This window comes from Aotus nancymaae, unplaced genomic scaffold (genome assembly GCF_030222135.1).
Source record: "Aotus nancymaae isolate 86718 unplaced genomic scaffold, 86718_ANA_hifiasm-v0.15.2.pri h1tg000001l, whole genome shotgun sequence".
In the NCBI taxonomy this organism is placed as follows: domain Eukaryota; kingdom Metazoa; phylum Chordata; class Mammalia; order Primates; family Aotidae; genus Aotus; species Aotus nancymaae.
In genome coordinates, this window is record NW_026988412.1 from 5842181 (window position 1) to 5863878 (window position 21698).

General features: G+C 46.3%; 1 protein-coding gene across 11 annotated transcripts in view; it reads right to left on the bottom strand.

Annotated features, from left to right (window-relative positions):
• The window catches only part of RIN2 (Ras and Rab interactor 2), a 236084-nt gene that overhangs the window by 81938 nt on the left and 132448 nt on the right, over positions 1 to 21698 (bottom strand). Inside the window, exon 5 of one of the 11 annotated variants that reach the window (XM_064375835.1) lies at positions 13338 to 13451. The exons of the other annotated variants lie outside the window; for them this stretch is intronic. The gene's annotated coding sequence lies outside the window, so the exon portion shown is untranslated. The remainder of the gene's footprint in view (positions 1 to 13337; positions 13452 to 21698) is intronic. 11 annotated transcript variants of the gene reach the window in all.

Consider the following 21698-nt stretch of genomic DNA (forward strand, 5'->3'; position numbering starts at 1 on the left):
GAATTTGACTCAAATGCCTACTTGAAATGTTATCATCTCTGCTGCTCTAAGCAGTGTGTCCTTGAGTAAATAATCTGACCCCTTACATTTCCTCTTGCTTTAAAGGAGGACAGGATGAAGGCTGTGTTCTGCGTTGCTGAGAGTTCACTGAAGTGATACTGGCGGAGCCCCCAGCAAGGCAGCATCTGTAGTGTGCTGGTGGAGAGGGGTGAGCGACTTATACCCTCTTCCGAAGACAGAAGAGTGAGCGGTATGCTTTGAATGAGTGCTGGAGTGTGGGGTGGGGTCCAGGTGGCAGAATGCGTTGGCTAATTGTACCTGCTGGGGACACCAATCTTTGGGCACTTCCCGGGAGCAGGAGGGAGACTCCCCATCTTATGGTTCCCATGGGTGCTTCAGTTCCACAGGGACATGGGGTCTGAGAAGCACGGATGGACTTACAGTGGACATAATATTTGAACATAATATTTGAAACTAGGAGAGCCCCAGAAAATTAAGCACCTGATGTCTCTAGTGACTGGTGCTACCTCCTCGGGGGACCTCAAGGCATTGATGACGAGGTTTCCATAGCTTTGAAGCTCTTGGACCTTTTTCAGATCTGAAAATCCCTAGAAACATCAGGCTGCACAGTTGCCTCAATTGAGACTGGCACTTCCATCAGAGGGGGGCTCTCGCACCTCCTGAGAGAGAGTGGTCAGGACGAGAGAACCACATCCCACAAAGCTGGTGGTTCAGGCTGTCACAGCTGGCTTTGTTTGGTACAGAGACCACGAAAGGCCCCCAGGGTCAGTCCTCGACCAGTGAATGCTGGGTGTTGGGGTGTAAATATCCTAGTTCCCCACTCCTGATGGGGATAATTGAGGTGAGACCTACACTGTCCTCAAGCTCCCTTTAAGATAAACCCAGGCGGCTGGGTGCAGTGGCTCATGCCTGTAATCCCTGCACTTTGGGAGACCGAGGTAGGTGGATCATGAGGTCAGGAGTTCGAGATCAGCCTGGCCAACATAGTGAAACCCCATCTGTACTAAAAATACAAAATCACACACATGCACACACGCACACACACACAAACACTGAGCCAGGCCACAAGCGGTGGCTCCCACCTGTAATCCTAGCACTTTGGGAGACTAAGGCAGTTAGATCACTTGAGGTCTAGAGTTCAAGACTAGCCTACAAAAATTAGCTGGGCGTGGTGGCAAACGCCTGTAGTCCCAGCTACTCTGGAGGCTGAGGCAGGAGAATTACTTGAACCCAGGAGGTAGAGGTTGCAGTGAGCTGAGATGGTGCCACTGCACTACAGCCTGGCGACAGAGAGACACCCTGTCTCAAAAAACAAAAACAAAAACAAAAAAGAAGAAAAAGAGGGACCTAAATTTACCTTTAGGGAACTTCACCTGATATTGGACCTCTGATCTCTGATCTCTTTCCCTCGGGCTCCAACCCCCACTCCACTGTGTGTTTCTCTTGGGAGCACTTCCTGATAGCCACTTTCACACCGTTCTTCAGCTCTGGGCCTGTTTCTGGGGAACCTGACCTAGGACACCCCCCAACCTTCCTGCTTGACCTCACTTTCACCATTGGAGGCTGATGGGCCTGTCTGTAGGTTCTTCCTGAGCCAGAGGTGCTCCCAAACGCCCCACCTGGATGCAAACTCTACGGAGCAGGAATGCTGTCCTTCGGTTCACTGCGGTCTCCTCTGCTCAGAACAGTCCCTGGCACGCATGAGCTGTTGAGTGAATCAAGTGCTCTTCCCTCTCCGCTTTTCTCTTGGCGACTTCTCTGTTCATTTTCCTGCTAGGCAGGGGGTAAATCAGGACAGGGAGGAGGTGGAGCTTGGATGCAGTACATTATAACCTCAGCTGGACTGATGGGGAAGTCGCTGACATGTGGCATCCACGAAAATGAGATTGCTCCAATTTTCAATTATCCACCACCAGAAAACACCAATGAGTGCGTATCCGGGAGGCAGTGGTTCTCTTCTGATCCCTGGGGAAGTTCTCACCGAGTGTAAAATGTTTGCTTTCAAACAATGGATAACTAAATTGTAAACTGCTCTTCTTGACATACAAAAGAGATAAAAGTGAGCTCCACTTTGCCAGGAGCTCCTTACCACACGTGGGATAGGCTGTGAAGGGCCAAGAGGACAGCCCTGTTTAGGGGCACCCCTGATCAGTGGCACCCCCAGAGGCTTAGCCCAGAGGATTTTTTTTTTTTTTTTTTTGAAAGAAAGAAGGCCAGGCGCAGTGGCTCACGCCTGTAATCCCAGCACTTTGGGTGGCCGAGGCGGGTGGATCACGAGGTCAAGAGATCAAGACCATCCTGGTCAACACGGTGAAACCCTGTCTCTACTAAAAATACAAAAAATTAGCTGGGCATGGTGGTGTGTGCCTGTAATCCCAGCTACTCAGGAGGCTAAGGCAGGAGAATTGCCTGAACCCAGGAGGTTGAGGTTGCGGTGAGCCGACATCGCGCCATTGCACTCCAGCCTGGGTAACCAGAGTGAAACTCCATCTCAAAAAAAAGAAAAAAGAGAAAAAAAGAAAAGAAAAGAAAAGAAAAACTATGTTTGGGCTGAGCATGGCGGCTCACACCTGTAATCCCAGCAGTTTGGAAGACAGAGCAGGTGGATCGCTTGAGGTCAAGAGTTCGAGACCAGCCTGGCCAACATAGTGAAACCCTGTCTCTATTAAAAATACAACAATTAGCCGGGCATGGTGCACACCTGTAGTCCCAGCTACTCAGGGGCTGAGGCAGGAGAACTGGTTGAACTTGGGAGGCAGAGGTTGCCAGTGAGCTGAGATCGTGCCACAGTACTGCAGCCTGAGCAACACAGTGAGACTCCATCTCAAAGAAAACAAAAACAACTATGTTTGAAATTACACTGCAGAGCAAACACTCTGATATAACCTTCAATTTGGTCCATGCTCATGTACTATCTGTAGTTCAATGTCTGAAATACAAAAGGAGCTTCTGTGGCTTTATCTTGAAACAGTCCTGCTGCTGAGGCCTTGATCTATCCCACTGGTTGTCTGAGGCCAGTGTTGTCTTAGATTACTCCATGACCCTTAGATTATTCAATGACCTTGGAAGTCACAGGCACCATACTCCTGCCTGTGGCTTTGCGTTTTTAGGTTCAGTAATGAGTGAAATGACTGAAGCACCACGAGGGATGAAGTTCTTTCTAAGAGTCGTCACCAAGGCCTTCTGCAGCCTCAGCTAGTTTCAGCATTGGTGTTTTCAGTTAGATCTTGCATCTTTTGCTTCACATTTTTAAGAAGTGTTTACAGAGTACTTATTAAGCATCAGGCTTTGGGTCTACAATAGGGAAGAAAAACACATAATGTGCACCTTTTATTTATTGATTTATTATTTTTTGAGATGGATCCTCACTGTGTTGCCCAGGCTGGAATGCAGTGGCGTGATCTCGGCTCACTGCAGCCTCCACTTTCTGGTTTCAAGCAATCCTCCTGCTTCAACCTCCCGACTAGCTGGGATTACAAGTGTGTGCCACCACACCTGACTGATTTTGGTATTTTTAGTAGAGATGGGGTTTCACCATGTTGGCCAGGCTGGTCTCGAATTCCTCAACTCAAGTAATCTGCCTGCCTTGACTTCCCAAAGTACTGGGATTATGGTATGAGCCACTGCACCTGGTCACAAATCTACTATACTGTCAATTATAACACACACTCTTATTTTATACACCATCAAGAAGAAAAGCCCTGCCACTTTTATACACCATCGACTATAGGATACAAATGATTTCAGAGCCAAAAATTTTGAAAATCTTATAACTGAAATGTGCTGACCTATGTCTTCTTGGAGCTCAAGGTGAAGGGGCCTGCAGTTGTATAGGTTGAATGTTAGTGACTAAGTTAGTGGACAAGTTGGTTCAAGGTGTTATTCTTTTGCCCAATGACTCTTTCCCAATCTTTGCCCCATTTGGAGACAGCTTTAATGTCCTGTTGATCTCATTAGTGAGTTAAATCAATCTTTCACACACACACACACACACACACACACACACACACACTGTATTTGCATGAAAGTCACATTTTTTCATTTTTTGCTGTTTTTTGTTTTGTTATGTTTTGTTTTGAGATGGAGTCTGGTTCTGTTGCCTAGGCTGGAGTGCAGTGGCACAATCTTGGCTCACTGCAACTTCTGCCTCCTGGATTCAAGCAATTCTCCTGCCTCAGCCTCCTGAGTAGCTGGGACTACAGATGCACACAACCACGCCCAGCTAATTGTTGTATTTTTTAGTAGAGACGGGTTTTCACCATGTTAGCCAGGATTGTCTTGATCTCCTGACCTCCTGATCCACCCGCCACAGCCTCCCAAAGTGCTGGGATTACAGGCATGAGCCACCTCGCCTGGCGTTCATTTTTCCATTTTTTGAAAATTATCCCTGAAGTTTACAGATATCCATGCAAGCTATGGGACCTTGGCCTTGGGTGGGAGGTTGCTGAACCTTTCTGGCTTTCAGTTTCCTTAAGCTTAAAATAGACCAACAGGTTTCCAACGCCTCTTCTGCCTCTAACTTGGTGTCCCCCAGCTGTCCTGTTTGCCTTTCCGGAATGCAGTGGCGGGGGTGTTCCAGTCACATTCACTTCCCTTTTACCATTTCCAGCTTCTTACCACTCATCTTCACCGGGCTTTCTGCAGGCACTAGAGAAAAGAGAATGACTTACTCTTTCTGGAAGACAATCTAAATGTGTATGTCAACATTTAAGCATGAAAACTATTGGAATCAGCATTTCTACTTCTAGGAATCGACCCAAAGAAATAATCAGATACATGTAAATGAATGCTTTGGGCAGTACCATTTATAATAGTGAACAATGGAAAAAAGGGCTAGATGTCAAACAGCCATGGACTGGGTAAATAAGGCAGGTACCTCAATATAATGGAATGCTCTTCAGCCTTTAAAATGGTGATTCTGGTACATATTTCTTGAGAGGTACAATATATATCAATATATTGTATGTCACTATATCAATATAGTGAGATGTTATTGAGTGGAAGAAAACAAGTTGTGAAATAGTATGCATGTTCTCTGAGCTCACTAAGTCATAGCTGTGGCCATATTTATGTGTGGATTTACATAATACACTCAAATCACAGGCAGGACGAAAATCTGAATGCATCAGCATGAAGATGCTCGCTGGCTTCATTTCTGAGTAGAGTGGTTAGAGGCGGTACAATATAGGTCTCTTTCTTCTTGATACTTTTTGTATTTCATAGTAAAAATAGAAGAAAAAGAGTAATTTGGTGAATGGAATTAACAGAGAGCCTGGAGTTAGCAGCACAGCAATCAGACAAGTTTTCTCTGGAGCTCCTGGGCTCAGCACTTTAGTACTCTGGACAGGTGCTTACATTTGCCATATGGACATGCTGGCAACAGATTACTTGGTTGGTAGAGTTCTTGGTAAAACAAAGGAAATAAGGCATTCTGTGGATGACCATGGCCCAGCTATTGAATTATGTTCCCCACTCCTGGGCCCCCTCCCTTCCTAAAGCCAGGGCTTTGCCATTTGGAGTTGTAACTTACCTACTCTGTCTTTTTTTTTTTTTTTTTTTTTTTTTAATATATCTGCTCAGTTACACAGCAGGCGCTGACTTCAATATGAAATGGAAGTCGCTTTTCATTTCAAAACATTATGTGTCAAGTGGTGTTCACTTTTCTTTTCTTTCTTTTTTTTTTTGAGACGGAGTTTCACTCTTGTTACCCAGGCTGGAGTGCAATGGTGCAATCTCAGCTCACCGCAACCTCCCTCTCCTGGGTTCAGGCAATTCTCCTGCCTCAGCCTCCTGAGTAGCTGGGATTACAGGCACGCGCCACCATGCCCAGCTAATTTTTTGTATGAGACGGGGTTTCACCGTGTTGACCAGGATGGTCTCGATCTCTTGACCTCGTGATCTACCCGCCTCGGCCTCCCAAAGTGCTGGGATTACAGGTGTGAGCCACCGCGCCCGGCCAAGTGTTCACTTTTCTTGTTGTAAACTCTGGGTTGTACTTTTCTTGTGTCCACTGCTTCTACGCCACTGTCTCCAAACGCCTATGAATTTCAAATGCACAGAGAGAGCTGGGATCTGTGTATTAAGCAGCATCTCCCCAAGTGCTTTCCACCTGCCACTAGCAGTGTAGGACATGAACAGGCGCGATTTCAATAAAAAGGCTACTGCTCTAACAACATTGGACATATTCTGTGAAAGTGCCTTAAACATTCGACAAAATGAGGTAACTGAGGACTCCTCAGAACTTTTCAGATGCTGATGTCCAGGGTGGGTCTCCAGGGAGTGAAAGAAGTGTGCAGGGATCCCCAGACCTACTGGCTTTCGGGTTTTCTGTTGATGATCATTTCTGGGGAGCAGTGGTCTGCAAAATTCTTTTTATTTTTTTTTATTTTTTGTACAGGATCTCACTCTGTCACCCAGGCTGGAGTGCAGCCTTGCACTCCCAGGCTAAAGTGATCCTCTAAACTCAGCCTCCCGAGTAGCTGGAACCACAGGTGTGCGCCACTACACCAGCTAATATTTTTATTTCTTGTACAGATGGAGTCTCACTATGTTGCCCAGGATGGTCTCAAACTCCTGGCCTCAAGCAATCCTCCTGCCTCAGTCTCTCAAAGTGCTAGGATTATGGGTGTGAGCCGCCACACCTGGCCCAAAAACTCTTAAAGAAATGCAAACTTAAAGTGATGTTCCTGGGGACAATAACTTTTGTATTTAGTATTTCAGTTTTAATTAAAAAACAGAACAGAAAAGAATGGAGTAAAGGTTCAAAGAGAAAGGAATTGGATAGGGGAGATGAATCTGTAGCATGCAATATCAGAAGGGAAATTTTGAAACAGAACATGACAAAAAATTTTCTGTAAATTAAGCATGTCAGTGTCCTCTGAGCACACAGAGTTGGTTTAGGGAAGGAAGAAAGCAGAGGGGGTGTGAAAAGGGAATTTAGATTTTAAGCAAATGTAAAGCTCATTTTTGGTCTTGTGAAGATGATTAGTTTCTCTGAGGGGATGAGTCACTAAGATTTGAAATTTACTGAAATTCAAAGATTTGTTCCTCATTTGGAACCTGCGCTCTGATGCAGATATCCTCTGAGAGACCCTTGACTTCTTATTCCAGATAGGACACATGTAGCGGAGACTGCTGAGTGACCTGCCCACGACCTTTGGAAATCACCATTTTCTTCTGCTGTGATGGCTCTACTGCAGGCACCTGGAAGTCTCTGCCCATGAGCATGCTCTGTGGCTGGGAGTGAGCGTAGAGCAGAGCAGACCACAGTGCTGGGGAATTAATACCCTAGGGCAGCCCCCAGCCAAGGAGGGATGGGAGTGGGCGCACAAATACCCCAGCAGCCTCGCCCTTAGGTGGAACAACTCGGACACCCCCACAGTCTCCCAGAGGTCCCCAGTGGGACTGCACCATGTACTGGGTGCCTCCTCTTCCTGTCTCACTCCCCTACTCTCCCACCTGAACTTCCTGTGATCACTTATCACAGAACAGAGTATTTGCATTTGTAGTCTGTCTCTGGAATACTGGAGCTACTGGAGGAACCTATCCAGAGTTTTTTGTTTTACTGTAAATTCAGAGTAGGAAACCCCTGCTGGGATTCACTCCATCTTAGGCAGTCAGATCCCTTCCCCACCTGTAGGGCCTTTTCTTCCAGTTGCGCTGCTCTCATCCCAAGGGTCTCAGGGAATGGCCATAGATGGGCCCCTTGTGCTGTTCTCACAACTCTGCTCTTATTCAGGTTGTGGTGACCAGAACTGGGCACAGTTTCCCAGTGTCACCTTAGTCTCATCTCTCCCTGACACACACAAAACACCCTTTGTTATCATTTAGGATACATCTAACAGGATAATATTCAAAAGACTGGTGTTTGTTGAGCTGGAATGTGCACACGCATTACCTGGGGACCTGGTGAAGATGCGGGTTCTGACTGAGAGACATACCATAGGGCCTGTGAGTCTGCATTTTGGCAAACTCCATGGCTGACTGGCAGACCCAACCACAAGACCAATTCTTTCCCAGTATCTTGTCCGACTGCCTATATAGTGGGTGCTGAGTACATATTTGTTAAATCTGGCTCTTGCAATTGTCTGATTAATACTTCAATTCACTAATTTAATTCAGCTGGCCAGTTGCAAACAAGCGAGCAGCAACTGTTTAATGCAAATTGTTTGATGCAAAGTCCTTCTGATGGTGGGAAAGTACATACTGGGGAAATGGTACCACAGAGCAATGCCCAGCGTGAGCAGACAGGCACGTTTCGTATGTGAGTCATCGTCAACTCACATTTATTGAAGACCTGCTACCTTTAGGATAATGGCCTAACTAGACACAAAAAGAAGCATGAGATATTATTCCTGTCCCAAAAAAGGCTTGCAATATGACTGAAAAAATAAGACAATCAACAAAAAACAAGCATCAGGTGAGTGGCTGAAGACAGCAGTAACTCTGATAACTAATTTGCTTGATCTAACTCACTTGACATCTGAGTAAGCCCTTCTCATCATTGAACTAACGGTACTGTTATTGCAGCCACCTGCCTGTCCTAGATGGCAAACACTGGCAGTTGTATTTCATAAAACTCAGACTCAGCTTCAGTTCTATCATGCAACCCATCACAACACACGTGTGCATATGCTCATGGGCAGATGGGCCCCTTAATCACATAGATTTTAATATTCTTATTCAGGGCAAGAGAACGAAATAATCTTCCTTAAAAACAGGATCTAACCCACGTTCATAGCAGCGTTATTTATAATAGCCAAAAGGTAGAAGCAGCCAGTATCCACTGATGGATGAATGAATAAGCAAAATGTGGTCTACCCATACAACGGAATATTATTCAGCCTTAAAAAGGAAGAAAATTATAGCATATGCTACAACAGGGATGAACTTTGAGGATATTGTGCTAAGTGAAATAAGCCCGTTACAGAAGGACACATACTGTATGATTCCACTTGTAGGAGGTACCTAGAGGAGTCAAACTCATAGAAACAGAAAGTAGAAGGGTGGTTATGGGAGGCTAATGGGGAGTTATTTAATAGATAGAGTTTCAATTCTGCAAGACAAAAGGAGTTCTGGAAATGGATGGGGGTGATGGTTGCACAACAATGTGAATGTACTTAATGCCACAGACTTGTACATTTAAAAAGGCTTAAAATGTGACTGGGCATGGTGGCTCATGTCTGTAATCTCAGCACATTCAGAGGCCAAGGAGGGAAGATGGCTTGAACCCAGTAGCTTGAGAACAGCCTGGGAAACATAGTGAGACACCATCACTAAAATGTGTAAGATGATGAGCATAAAAAACACACTTAAAAATGCTTAAGAAGGTAAACTTTATGTTATGTATGCTTTATCACAATTAAAAAACAACATTAAGATCTGAGAGCTGTGGTGTAAACAAAGACAACAAAAAAGACTCCCTAGAAAATAATTTCTTTTTCTTTTTTCTGAGATAGAGTTTCACTCTTATTGCTCAGGCTGGAGTACAATGGTGTGATCTCGGCTCACCCCAACCTCCGCCTCCTGCGTTCAAGTGATTCTTCTGCCTCAGCCTCTCTCCTGAGTAGCTGGGATTACAGGCATGCTCCACCACGGCCGGCTAATTTTGTATTTTTAGTAGAGACGGGATTTCTCCATGCTGGCCAGGCTGGTCTTGAACTCCCGACTTCAGGTGATCCACCCACTTCGGCCTCTCGAAGTGCTGGGATTACAGGTGTGAGCCACCATGCCCAGCCTAGAAAATAATTTCATAGATAACAGGGTAGAAGAGTTTATTTTTGTGAATGAATACATGTCATGGAGATGTTCTCTTGAGGAAGTGATCTATACGAACCCATCTCCAGCTTCTAAATTCTGGGCTCCAAGAAAATGACAGCTATCAGAGGCAAAGCCCAGAAGGGCCCTAAATGTGAAGAGGACCCCCCTGCAACACTTTGGCTGGATCCATGCACATGGACTGAGGCTCAGCCTATACATGGCACACTCATGGCACCTCTTGATGCCGTGGACAACATGCAGCTTCCTCAGCTGTGTCTTTCCCACACCCCGGTGTCTTCTATTTCCTAGTGACATCAAACACTCAGGATGGAGAAGAAGGACTGGCTGTTCACCAAAAAAGGTGGTTAGAAATGACCATCCCAACAATGGATGCGGGGGCTCTTCCTGATGGAAGCAGGCCTTCTGGAGCCAGGCGACGTGGCTGAGATGCCCCTGGAGAGGGGTTTGGCCTAGCAAAGAGCATGGACCTGCAGCAGGGATCAACCAGGTTCTGGGGTGGTGAGAGCAGGGTTGAACCCCAGGCTTCCTTCTTTTGGGTCTTTGAGCAAGGTGCACGCATGAAATGTGTCTATGTGAAAGCCTTTTCCCTGTTCTGAGTCACAGCATTTTGACTCAGATGAGAAACTTGTCTGGGTCCAGTTGACACGTCCTTGAGGAGTTCTGGAGTTAAGGCTAAGTTTTAGAATCTGCTTTTAATGTTCAGCTTAATTCAATGATCAAAACACATCAAATGGCTATTCTGAAATGGGTAGAAGAGGCCACAGGAGCCCACAGGGCCAGTAAGTAAAACCTGAACTACAAGGGAGCCCTGTGGGTCCGTCCACCAAAACTGCAGTCAGTCCCTGTCTTGTGGACCCACGGCCGTGGCTGGCTGCACATCTGTATGCTGGGCTCACCCACGAGAATCACCTATCCTGATAACATAGGGATTCATTTTGTAAAAGACGTCCCATACAAGCACCATTCAGAGCCAGTACCAGGTATGCTGACTTAGTGGAAATTCACTAAGCTGGATATTGACATGAGCACTTGCTGCATGTATGTGACACTGCAGCAGAAAGTTAAACACAGAATGAAGCGAGTGAGACAGGACCACCTGGAGGCCAAAGAATCATGACAACTAAATGCAGTGAGGCAAAGAAACAGGAAAAGAAATAGTATAAGGGCATGGCCAGAGCAATGAACGAGCTCTGAAAATGAACTGCGGGTTAGAGAGGAGTGTTGTGTTAGTACTATCAGTGTGTGTATAATAGTTTTTTGACTTTGGTCATTTACTTATTGTTTGTGCAAGAGAACGTCCTTGTTCCTTGGAAATATGCAAGGAAGAATTAGAGATAAGGTTGTGGGGTTGCACGTATATCTCCAGTGTATTTTCAGATGGTTCAGAAAATAGACTACATATGTAGCTATTTATAGAGAGACAAAGTTATCTATTTATATAAAATATTGACATATTTATACAGTTCTGCCTTTGTGTGTATGTGTGTGCAGAAAGAGAACGACAGAGCAAGTGCAGCAAAATGTCAACCACTGGTGCATACGTAACCAAGGTAATGGATTTGTAAGAGTTCCTTGAACTATTCGTGCAACTGTTCTGGAAGTTTGGAATTATATCAATAAACTCACTTCCTGGCCAGGTGCAGTGGCTCACACCTGTAATCCCAGCACTTTGGGAAGCCGAGGTGAATGGATCACTTGAGTTCGAGACCAGCTTGGCCAACATGGTGAAACCCTGACTCTACTAAAAATAGAAAAATCGGCGGGGCATGGTGGCACACGCCCATAGTCCCAACTGCTCAGGATTCAAGGGGAATTGCTGGAACCTGGGAGGCAGAGGTTGCAGTGAGCCAAGATCGCGCCACTGCACTCCAGCCTGTGTGATAGAGTGAGACTTTGTCTCAAAAAAAAAAAGAGTATGAAAAAAAGCAAAATAAATAAAAAATTAATTAACACAAGAATAAAAACCGGGCTGCAAGGAACCACTTCCCTAATTTCTCCCAGCACATCTTCAAAGCTCACTTTGCACATTCTTACTGTTGGGAAATCTCTCCTTTGAAAAGTTCGGCCAGCTCTGTGCCTTGTCCTCAAAATCTGTGTCGACGGACACTTGGGACGCAAGCTGGAGGAAGCGTGTGCAGCTACCACAGGGCCGCACCTCTTCCTGCATAAGACTGGCTGGGCTCCCAGTTACAGCCGCACGATGGTCCCTGTGCACGCCAGCCGCACCGCACCCAGGCTGCCTGCGTAGTGCCTCTGGGGAAGTCAACATCTTGTGGCCATCAAGGAGACCAGTTTAGCTTACTGATGAGCCCTGGAACCACACAGCCCTGGTCTGAAAGTAGCTCTGCTAGCTCCTACTCCCTGTGGGATCTGTGGGGCGAGACTGTGACCTACCAGAGCCTCAATTTCATCTTCTGTAAATGACAAGATAATAACTCAGTGGGATGGTAAAGGGGGACCAGCATGAGGATGCCCAGTGTACTGTGGGCACACCTGCTCCACCCCAAATCATCCATGCCAGCAGGGAGTGGGGTGCAGACTGTGTGCTGGAGTCCAAGACAGAGAGGTGCACACAAACACACAAATGCTCACTTGGATGAACTTGGCCAGCACTTGACTGTCGAAAGTTCCAGAAAGAAATGTTTTCAATTTCAGCATATAGGTAACTTCTGTGTCACTTGGGAAAAACTAAAATTATTTTTAGTTTTGTATAAATGGATCAAAACTCTTCAGTATTTGGGAACCTCTAAAGGCATTTAATCTTGCCTTGGGGTTAGGACAGGAAAGGATATGTGGGGTGAATGATGGGAAAGAGGAGACAGTGAGGGGGATTGGAGGAGGAGATTATAAAGCTGGGCTGCTCTGACGACAGGTGCGTTTGTTTTGTGGCCCTCAGTGGGTTCCTAACAAAAACTGAGGAACAGCCCAGGCGCGGTGGCTCACCTCTGTAATTGCAGCACTTCGGGAGGATGAGGTGGGTGGATTGCCTGAGGTCAGGAGTTCGAGACCAGACTGACTAACATGGTGAAACCCCATCTCTACTAAAAATACAAAATTAGCCAGACATGGCAGTGTGCACCTGTAATCCCAGCTACTTAGGAGGCTGAGGCAGGAGAATCACTTGAACCTGGGAGACGGAGGTTGCAGTGAGCTGAGATCAGGTCACTGCACTCCAGCCTGGGCAATAAGAACAAAACTGCATCTCAAAAACAAACCAACCAACAAACTGAAGAGCAGCCATGGTGTTCCCCTTGTGTATTTTTTCCACTGCCCACCCCTAGCCCAGCTCTTTCCAAATAGTGGATATTCCACAAGTGGCCACAAATCTCTGAACAGAATGGAAGGAAGGCCGCCAACTTCTGCTGCCTGTGAGTAATTTCTGCCTCTCCAGTTTGATTCTGAAAAGCTTTGAACTTTTAATCTTGAAGTCTTAGTAAACAAATAATGATGTTTTTGGGTTGCTTGAATTTTTCTCAATCTTCCTTAACTTGCATGCTGCGAATGAGAGATTGTTTTCACAGCATTATTTTACTTACCAGAGGATTATCTCCCCACCCTCTTGGATGTCCAAACTCTTTCTAAAGTTCCTGTGTCCACAACACAACACAGAGCTTCTTGGGTGAGTCTTGTCTGGTCTTGAAGCAATCACCCTGCAGACAGATGAGACATGGACCTAAGCTGTCCCAACCATGGTGAAGGCTCAGGAGGTCAATGTCACAGGCATGAGGAAGGTGAAGAAACACACTTCATTAACCAGCTTCCGCCAATAGTAGCTGCCCCTTAACGAGGGGCCTTCTTGGCGGCTGTCGTTGTCCATCGTCTCACTTAATCCTCCATCGTCTTGGATGTCTATCCCACAGGACAGGGATTTATTAAGCCCACCTTAGATGAGGACACTGAGACTCTGAGAGTTCGCCCAGTGTCACGCAGCTGATAATGGTGCAACAGGGATTGGCAGCCAGTGTTTTTGCACTTACAAACCCACGGCCTTTCCACCAGTATTTACCCAGGTAAGGTACATGTATCATTGATGCACTAAAGGAAATACTGGCTTTTGCTACATTTGAAAAGGTCGGTGTGTGGACTCTGAGCAAGGCCCTGTGGCTACACCCAGGACAAACTCATTAGTTTCATCTCAGACCCTGGGACTCTCCCAAACCCACCTCCGCCCTCTTCCTCCCTGAGCTCAGCATTCCTGCGTCTCTGCATCTTGTTTGGTTCCTTGGAACTTCCTTCAGTTAGTAAGTGGAGAACTTCTGGTGATGGGTGGAATTTCCTTCTTTCCTCGCTCTGGTGATAAGAGGAGGATGAGAATGCTCCCAGTGTCCAGCAGAGGGCTTGGCTGGGAACCAGGGCTATGGCTGATACACAGCCCATGGCAACCCCCAGCTGCCTCTCCTCTCCACAAGACCCAACCCTCTCCAGGGCTATGACTGGGCTGTGTCCCCAAAGTTAATGTGTTAGAAACTTAATCCTCAATGCAACAGTGTTGAGAGGTGGGACTTTTAGAAGGTAATTAGGTCAAAAGGGTCTGTCCTCATGAATGGATTAATGCCATTATTTCGGGAGTGGGCTGGTTATCACAGGAGTGGGTTCCTGATAAAAGGATTAGTTCAGTCTCTTTTCCTTCTCTTTCCTGTCCCTCCTCTCTCTCCCTCCCTCCCACCCTTGCATGCGTATGTACTCTCTGCTGCCTTCCACCTTCCACCATAGAATGATGTAGCAAGAAGACCCCCACCAGATGCAGTCCCCTCAACCTTGGGATTTCCCAGCCTCCAGAGTTGAAGCATATAAATCTCTGTTCTTTTTAAATTACCCAGGCTCAGGTATTCTGTTATAGCAGCAGAAAACAGGTCTAAGACATTGAGGAAGGCTGTGGCAGTCACTCCAGTGTGTATGTGTGTATGTCACATATCAGAGGTCATACTCCAGTGGCCTGTAGGACACTCAGCCATGCTTTGCCCAGTTTGCCTCACATGAGCTTGTCTTGTCTTTTATAGTTAAACTAGTTTCAACATTCAAATATAATAATATTTCATTTAAAAATATCAGGAGATTTACACACAAAAAAATCAGGTTTCCAGCTTCCTGAAAATTAGAAACACAGGACCATGATGTGATGCTGCCTTGTCAGATGGGATACCTGCTCTTCAGTTGGCCACAGACCCCACCACTCCCTATGGCTCTTGTTCTCTAATACTGAGGCCAAATGTCAGTTGTCATTTATCAACTTTGGCCCGAGTTGGCTTCACTCGCCTACATTACCTTCCTGGCTCCCGTAAGCATCTGAGGTTAAGACCGCTGATGAATTCATTCCTGCTATTTTTTTCTTTTAGAGGCAGAGTCTCACTCTGTCACCCAGGTTCTGGAGTGCAGTGGTGTGATGATAGCTCACTGCAGCCTCAACCTCCTGGGCTCCAGCAATCCTCCCATCTCAGCCTCCAGAGTAGCTAGGACTACAGGTGCATGCATCATGCATGGCTGTTTTTTAATTTATTTATTTTAATTTAATTTATTTTTTTTTAGTGGGTTTCACTCTTGTTGCCCAGGCTGGAGTGTAATGCCGCTATCTTGGCTCACTGCAACCTCCGCCTCCCGGGTTCAGGCGATTCTCCTACCTCAGCCTCCCAAGTAGCTGGGATTACAGGCATGTGTCACCACACCTAGCTAATTTTGTATTTTTTTCGTAGAGATGAGGTTTCTCCATGTTGGTCAGGCTGGTCTCAAACTCCCGATCTCAGATGATCTGCCCACCTCTGCCTCCCAAAGTGCTGGGATTACAGGTGTGAGCCTCTGTGCCTGGCCTAATGTTTTTATTTTAGTAGAGACAGGGTCTTTCTGTATTGCCCACACTGGTCTCAAACTCTCAAACTCAAGCAATCACTTCGGCCTCCCAAAGTGCTGGGATTACAGGTGTAATTAATCCACCACGCCTAGCCACTATTCCAGCTCTTTCTGACAACCTGTATGTATAAGGCAAGTAGTGCAGTTCCGGAAAGAGAATGGAGCCTGCCCTTGGAGATCAGGCTCTGAATCTTGGCTCTGCCACTTATTCTCTGGGGGTCTTTTTACAGATTCATGGCCCTGGCATGTGTCTGTTCATTTGTGAAATGGAGACGCTCCTATATACACTTTGTCTGTTTGTGAAACGGAGATGCTGCTATATACACTCAAGACTGCCTTTGAGATTTCAGTGACAGGATGCAGTTAGTTCCTAAGTCAGTGGTCAGTAAACCTTCTCTACAGAGGGCCAGAGAGAATATTTTAGGAATTATACAGGGGCAATACAGTTCCTGTAGCAACAAGGCTCTGCAGTTACGGTACGGAAGCAGTTGCGGATGATACATGAGTGAATGGCTGGGTTCCAACAGAACTTGTTGTTTGCGTGTTTGTTTTTTGTTAGAGATGGTGTTTTGCTCTGTCATCCAGGCTGGAATGCAGTGGCATGATCATAGTCGCAGGCTTGAATTCCTGGGCTCAAGCAATCTTCCCACCTCAGACTTGGAGCATCTGGGACTATAGGCACATGCTACCATGCCCAGCTCCAATAGAACTTGACTTATTTTATTTTATTTTATTTTAAAAAATAGAGATGAGGTCTCACTATGTTGACCAGGAGGGTCTTGAACTCCTGGCCTCAGATCATCCTCCCATCTCAGCCTCCCAAAGTGTTAGGATTACAGGTGTAAGTCACCTCACCCAGCCAGAACTTGACTTTCAAACACAGATGCCAGTTGGATGTGGCCTGAGTGTCATTGTTTGCTCTGTCCTCAGAGACTGTCTCATTCCCTCTCCTGCCCCTCTCTTCCTCTCTTGTCCACTCCACATATGTCAGGTAGAAGAGTTATTTCAAAAAGTATGAGACGATCCTGAAAAATGCACATGACAAGAGTCTGCAATCCTCCTCCTTGTCTTACCTTCCAAGTGCGGAAGGTGTGAGTTTTGAGTCCGCTGTGGCTCACCTTTTGCTGTGCAGATTCTGAATCAGAGCAAAGAAAAAAACCATGATGCTAAAGACTCCAGCCAGGTCAAGGTGACCTGTACAATAAAGACCAGAAAGTAGGAATGGGACAGACTAAACCAGAGAGGACTGCCAGGCTGGAGGAGCCTGGGAGAGCTGGAGAAGGGATGTGTTTGAGAGAGCTGCTTGGCACGTGAAGAAGCATGTGTAGAGAAAGACCAGCAACTCAATGTGAAGACTTCAAGTTGTGCTGATGGGGAGGCTGGCTCTGGTGTCCTCTGAGTGACTCCAGGGAAGATTTAAATTGCACTTCGGTTTTCTTGGTTAATGGATTGGAGACACAGTTCTAAAAATGCCAGGTGAGTTTTATGAGGGTGGCACACAGGTGGCACTTCCCTCCTCATACCCATTACTGCTTCCGTTAGTGCTAAGAATGGAATCCCAGTGTTCACCCGGCTGGCATGACTGGCCTCTGCTTCCTCCGGCCCCTCTGGCCTGCCATCCGTTATACTCGCCACCCTCTTTCTCCCTCAGAGCCTCAGACGTCACTCCAGGCCTTTAAACATGTGGCCTCCTTACCCGGGAATGCTCTTCCTCTTGTCTCTTTCTCTCCTGCACAGTTCAGCTTAAACGTCACCTTTTCAGCAGACTTTCCCCACCCCTCTTGCAGGTAGCCTGGCCCCTCCTCCCCATCCTTCAAGTTCGGGTTTTTCCAATTCTGCTTTGCTTCCTTCAGCACCGCATACCCAGTGCCCAGAGCTGGCTTCACTATTGTAGGTGTGGAATCAATACTGGCTCAATAAATGAACCATATATAGGCAGTGCATACAGACGTGTACTACACATTTTTTTATTCATCCACCTTTTTTTTTTTTTTTTTTAATAGACGGGGTTTCACTATGTTGGTCAGGCTGGTTTTGAACTCCTGACCTCAGGTGGATCTGCCCGCCTTGGCCTCCAAAGTGCTTGGATTACAGGCAGGAGCCAAAATGCCCGGCCAACCTTTTTTTTTTTTTTTGAGATGGAGTCTCACTCTGTCACCCAGGCTGGCGTGCAATGGCGCCATCTTGGCTCACTGCAACCTCTGCCTCCCAAGTTCAAGAAATTCTCCTGCCTCAAGATGGGATTACAGGCGTGCACCACCATGCCCAGCTAATTTTTGTATTTTTAGTAGAGACGAGGTTTCACCATGTTGGCCATGCTGGTCTCGAACTCCTGACCTCAAGTGATCTGCCCGCCTTGGCCTCCCAAAGTGCTGGGATTACAAGTGTGAGCCACCACACCTGGCCCATCCAGCATATTTATTGAACACCTGCAATTACCAGCCAGGTACTGAGCTAGACCCAGGTAATACAAATTCAGTAAGACACTCTCTCTTTCCTCAAGGAGCATGCAGGGCAGTGGGTGCTAAACACACGATCACAGTCTTCTTGTTTTCATTTCCTTTACTTCTGAAAAGCCCGACTCAGAGATAGCTAGAGAAACCTCAAAAAAAATGTTATTTCCTAATTTAGAGTACAGACCAGGGGTTCTCAACGTTAGCACTGTCAGAATTTGTGGCTAGATAATTCTTTGTCGTGGGGGCTGCCCTGGAAATTGGAGGAAGTTTAGCAGCATCCCTGGCCTCTGCCCACTAGAGACCGGTAGCACCCCCACCCCAGTGGTGGCGACCAAAAGATTTCCGGAGAACCAGTGGTCAAGGTGGAACCAGCTGTCACGGAACAGAACCCCAAGTGACCTCCGTCTTTGAGACCCTGAAACAAGCCTAGAATCTGGAAGTAGAATAAGAGAGAAACGACCCTGGCATGCTCCCACGGGAACATAAACAACACACACAATATAAACAGCAATTATTCAAGGCCACTAGGGAACAGGTCTGAAGCGACGAAACAGAAACCAGAACGCTCAAACCACAAAAACGACGAAACAGCCCCCTCTTTCGACACACGTGAGTGCCGGCTGGTCCTCCGCGAATGATGCCTCCAGCTCCCTTCATTTCCTCCCCTTTCCAGATAAGGACCATGAAGCTAGCCCTAGCAACAAATTGCCCTCGCTTCCTGAAAGCATCCTAGCCCTCCCTTAGAGTTACCCAAGAAAATACAGGATGCTAAGTTAAATTTAAATTGTAGATAAATAACAAATAATGTTTTTAAGTATAAGTATATCCGAAGTATTGCATAGGATATACTTATGCTGTATCTGAAATCCAAGTTTCACTGGTGTCCTGTATTATTTTACTTGCTAGATCTATAACCCCACCTTCCTTAGACTCAGCCAGCGCAAGCGGAAACCCTGTAATGAGCTCCCCCAGCTGCCTCCGACTGAGAACCTCCTATGCCTCTGTTGGTGGGTGTTCTCTCTGTCTGCACAAGCTTGTAAATCTAACTTTGAGGAAGGATGCCCTTCTGGTGGCCTTTGATAAGAATCATCCCCACTTTTTGCTATAGGAAACTCAGAGATGGCCATCAGAAAGGGGTAGTGATGGCTGGCCAGCAAAGGACAGAGGTGGGGGCCAGGTGCAGTGGGAAAGTTCAAAGAAGCTCAGCTCACAAGCATCCAGCCCAGGGACCACTCTGGTGGTGGGAGGGGGGAGTGTCTGTGTCTCATTCTGAGCTGGCTGAGGAACAGACTCAGCATCTCAGGGCCCCAAGGAGAGTTGGATGAGTCCAATGAGTGCTGAGTCCTGTCTCTATGAAATGCTTTCCAAATTTACAGTCTCCATGGAGCCACCACATGCGTCACAAACTGTGTGGCCCTGGGAAATTTCTTCATGCCTCAGTTTTAACTGCAAAAGGGGGATTATAATATTGTGAGGATGAAATAAGTTAAAGGATTTAAAGTGATTAGAACAGTGCCTGGAACAGTGTTCGTTAGATTTTTTTTTTCTTGAGATGGAATCTTGCTCTGTTTCCCAGGCTGGAGTGCAGTGGCACCATCGCCGCTCATTGCAACCTCCGCCTCCCGGGTTCAAGTGATTCTCCTGTCTCAGCCTCCTGAGTAGCTGGGATTACAGGCACCTGCCACCACACCCAGCTAAATTTTGTATTTTTATTAGATAGGGTCTCTACTAAAAGAGAGATCCCATAATGGCCAGGCTGGTCTCAAACTCCTTACCTCAAGTGATCTGCTTGCCTTGGCCTCCCAAAGTGCTGGGATTACAGGCGTGGGCCACCACGCCCGACCTGTTTATTAGCTTAAACATAAAAATTACAACGTAATTGAAAAAGGAAGAAGGCTGGGCTGTGCGTAGGGAGTGGCACCAAAAGAGTAGATTTTACCTAAATGTCAAACAGCAAAGTATCTGTTTTTTCCATTTGATCATTTGTTCCTTTGGCTAATGGCAGTGTATACCAACAATGGAGTTTGAGTGTCTATTTTCCCCAGGCTTTAGTTGGGAAGGGGAAGAGCCAGCCCTCAGTCTTAGCGCACTGCCTGTGCTAGCTCCTGTGGATAAATGACAAGGTCGGGTATTCAGCGCTGGGCAGGGCAGTTTTGCTAGCACATGTGGCAGGGTTCTGGTCGGCTGAGTCACCCTGCCTCTGAGGATCTCCACCCGTGTATCTGTGTGCAGATGCTTTTGAGAGAGCAAATAAAATGTAGGGATGGGGTAAGGGGAAGCAGACAGAAAAAGACATTGGTAATAACACCAAGGTTTGCAGAGTTATTGATTGAAATCATCGAAGTACTGTATCTGAACCAACGGATGCTTACAATCCAGCTGGTAAGGTGATATCATTCCATTCTCCAGAGAAGGACATGAAGCCAGGTTGAGAATGAAGACATTTCCATGCTTTTTGTATCGTCCTGTTCACTTCCTGAAACATAGGGTCTGGGGCAGCGGTTCTCCCACCTGAGTGAGCATCAGAATCATCAGGAGAGAGCTGGGCCCCCTCCTGTAGTTTCTGATTCTCTGGTCTGGGTGTAATACAAGAGCCCAGGGCGGGAGCACTCTGCCATCACCTAGGGGAGCTGGCTTGTCAACAGTGACACTTCATGCACCAGGCACTAGCTAAATGCTTTCTAGGGGTCATATGGTTTAATTTTTCTTTTTTTTTTTTTGAGACGGAGTCTTGCTCTGTCGCCCAGGCTGGAGCGCAGTGGCATGATCTTAGCTCACAGCAACCCCTGCCTCCCAGGTTCAAGAGATTCTCCTCCCTCAGCCTCCTGAGTAGCTAGGACTATAGGTGTGAGCCACCACGCCCAGCCTATTCAGTCTTAAGACAGAATAAAACCCTGTCATTTGAAACAACGTGAATGAACCTGGATGACATTATGTTAAGTGAATAAGCCAAGCACAGAAAGACAAATACCACATGATCCCACTTATATGTGGAATACAAAAATGTTGGACTCATAGAAGCAGAGTGTAGCATGGTGGCTACCAGGGGATAGGGTGGGGGTTGGTAGATTTTGATAGAAAGATATAACATTTCAGTTTAGATAGCAGGAATAAGTTCAAGAGATGTATTGTGCAACATGATAACCAAAGTTCATAACAATGTATTGTGTTCTTGAGAATCGTTAAGAGTGGATTTTAAACATTTTCACCACCAAAAATGGTAAGTATGTGAAATAATGCATACTAATTAGCTCAATTTAGCCATTTCACAATGTATACATATTCCAGAACAACATTTTGTACACAATAAACATACACTTTTTCAATCAAAAATAAATATATATATATTTTAAAACCAAATAACATGAATAACCCTAAAAAATCAAACCAACACAAATCTTCAGTTGGAGTTACAAGCAGGTGGAAGAGACGTGTTTGGTTGGCCCTCCTCCTTTTTAGAAGGTAAGAGAGGATGAAGAAGAGTCTGTATCGCACACCAGCTCCTCCCTTGACGTCTTTCCATCTGGGACAGTGGGCTCTGGGTTCCTCATTAGCTAACGATGAGAGAACTAGTTCTAAAAATAGCAGGAGGGGTCC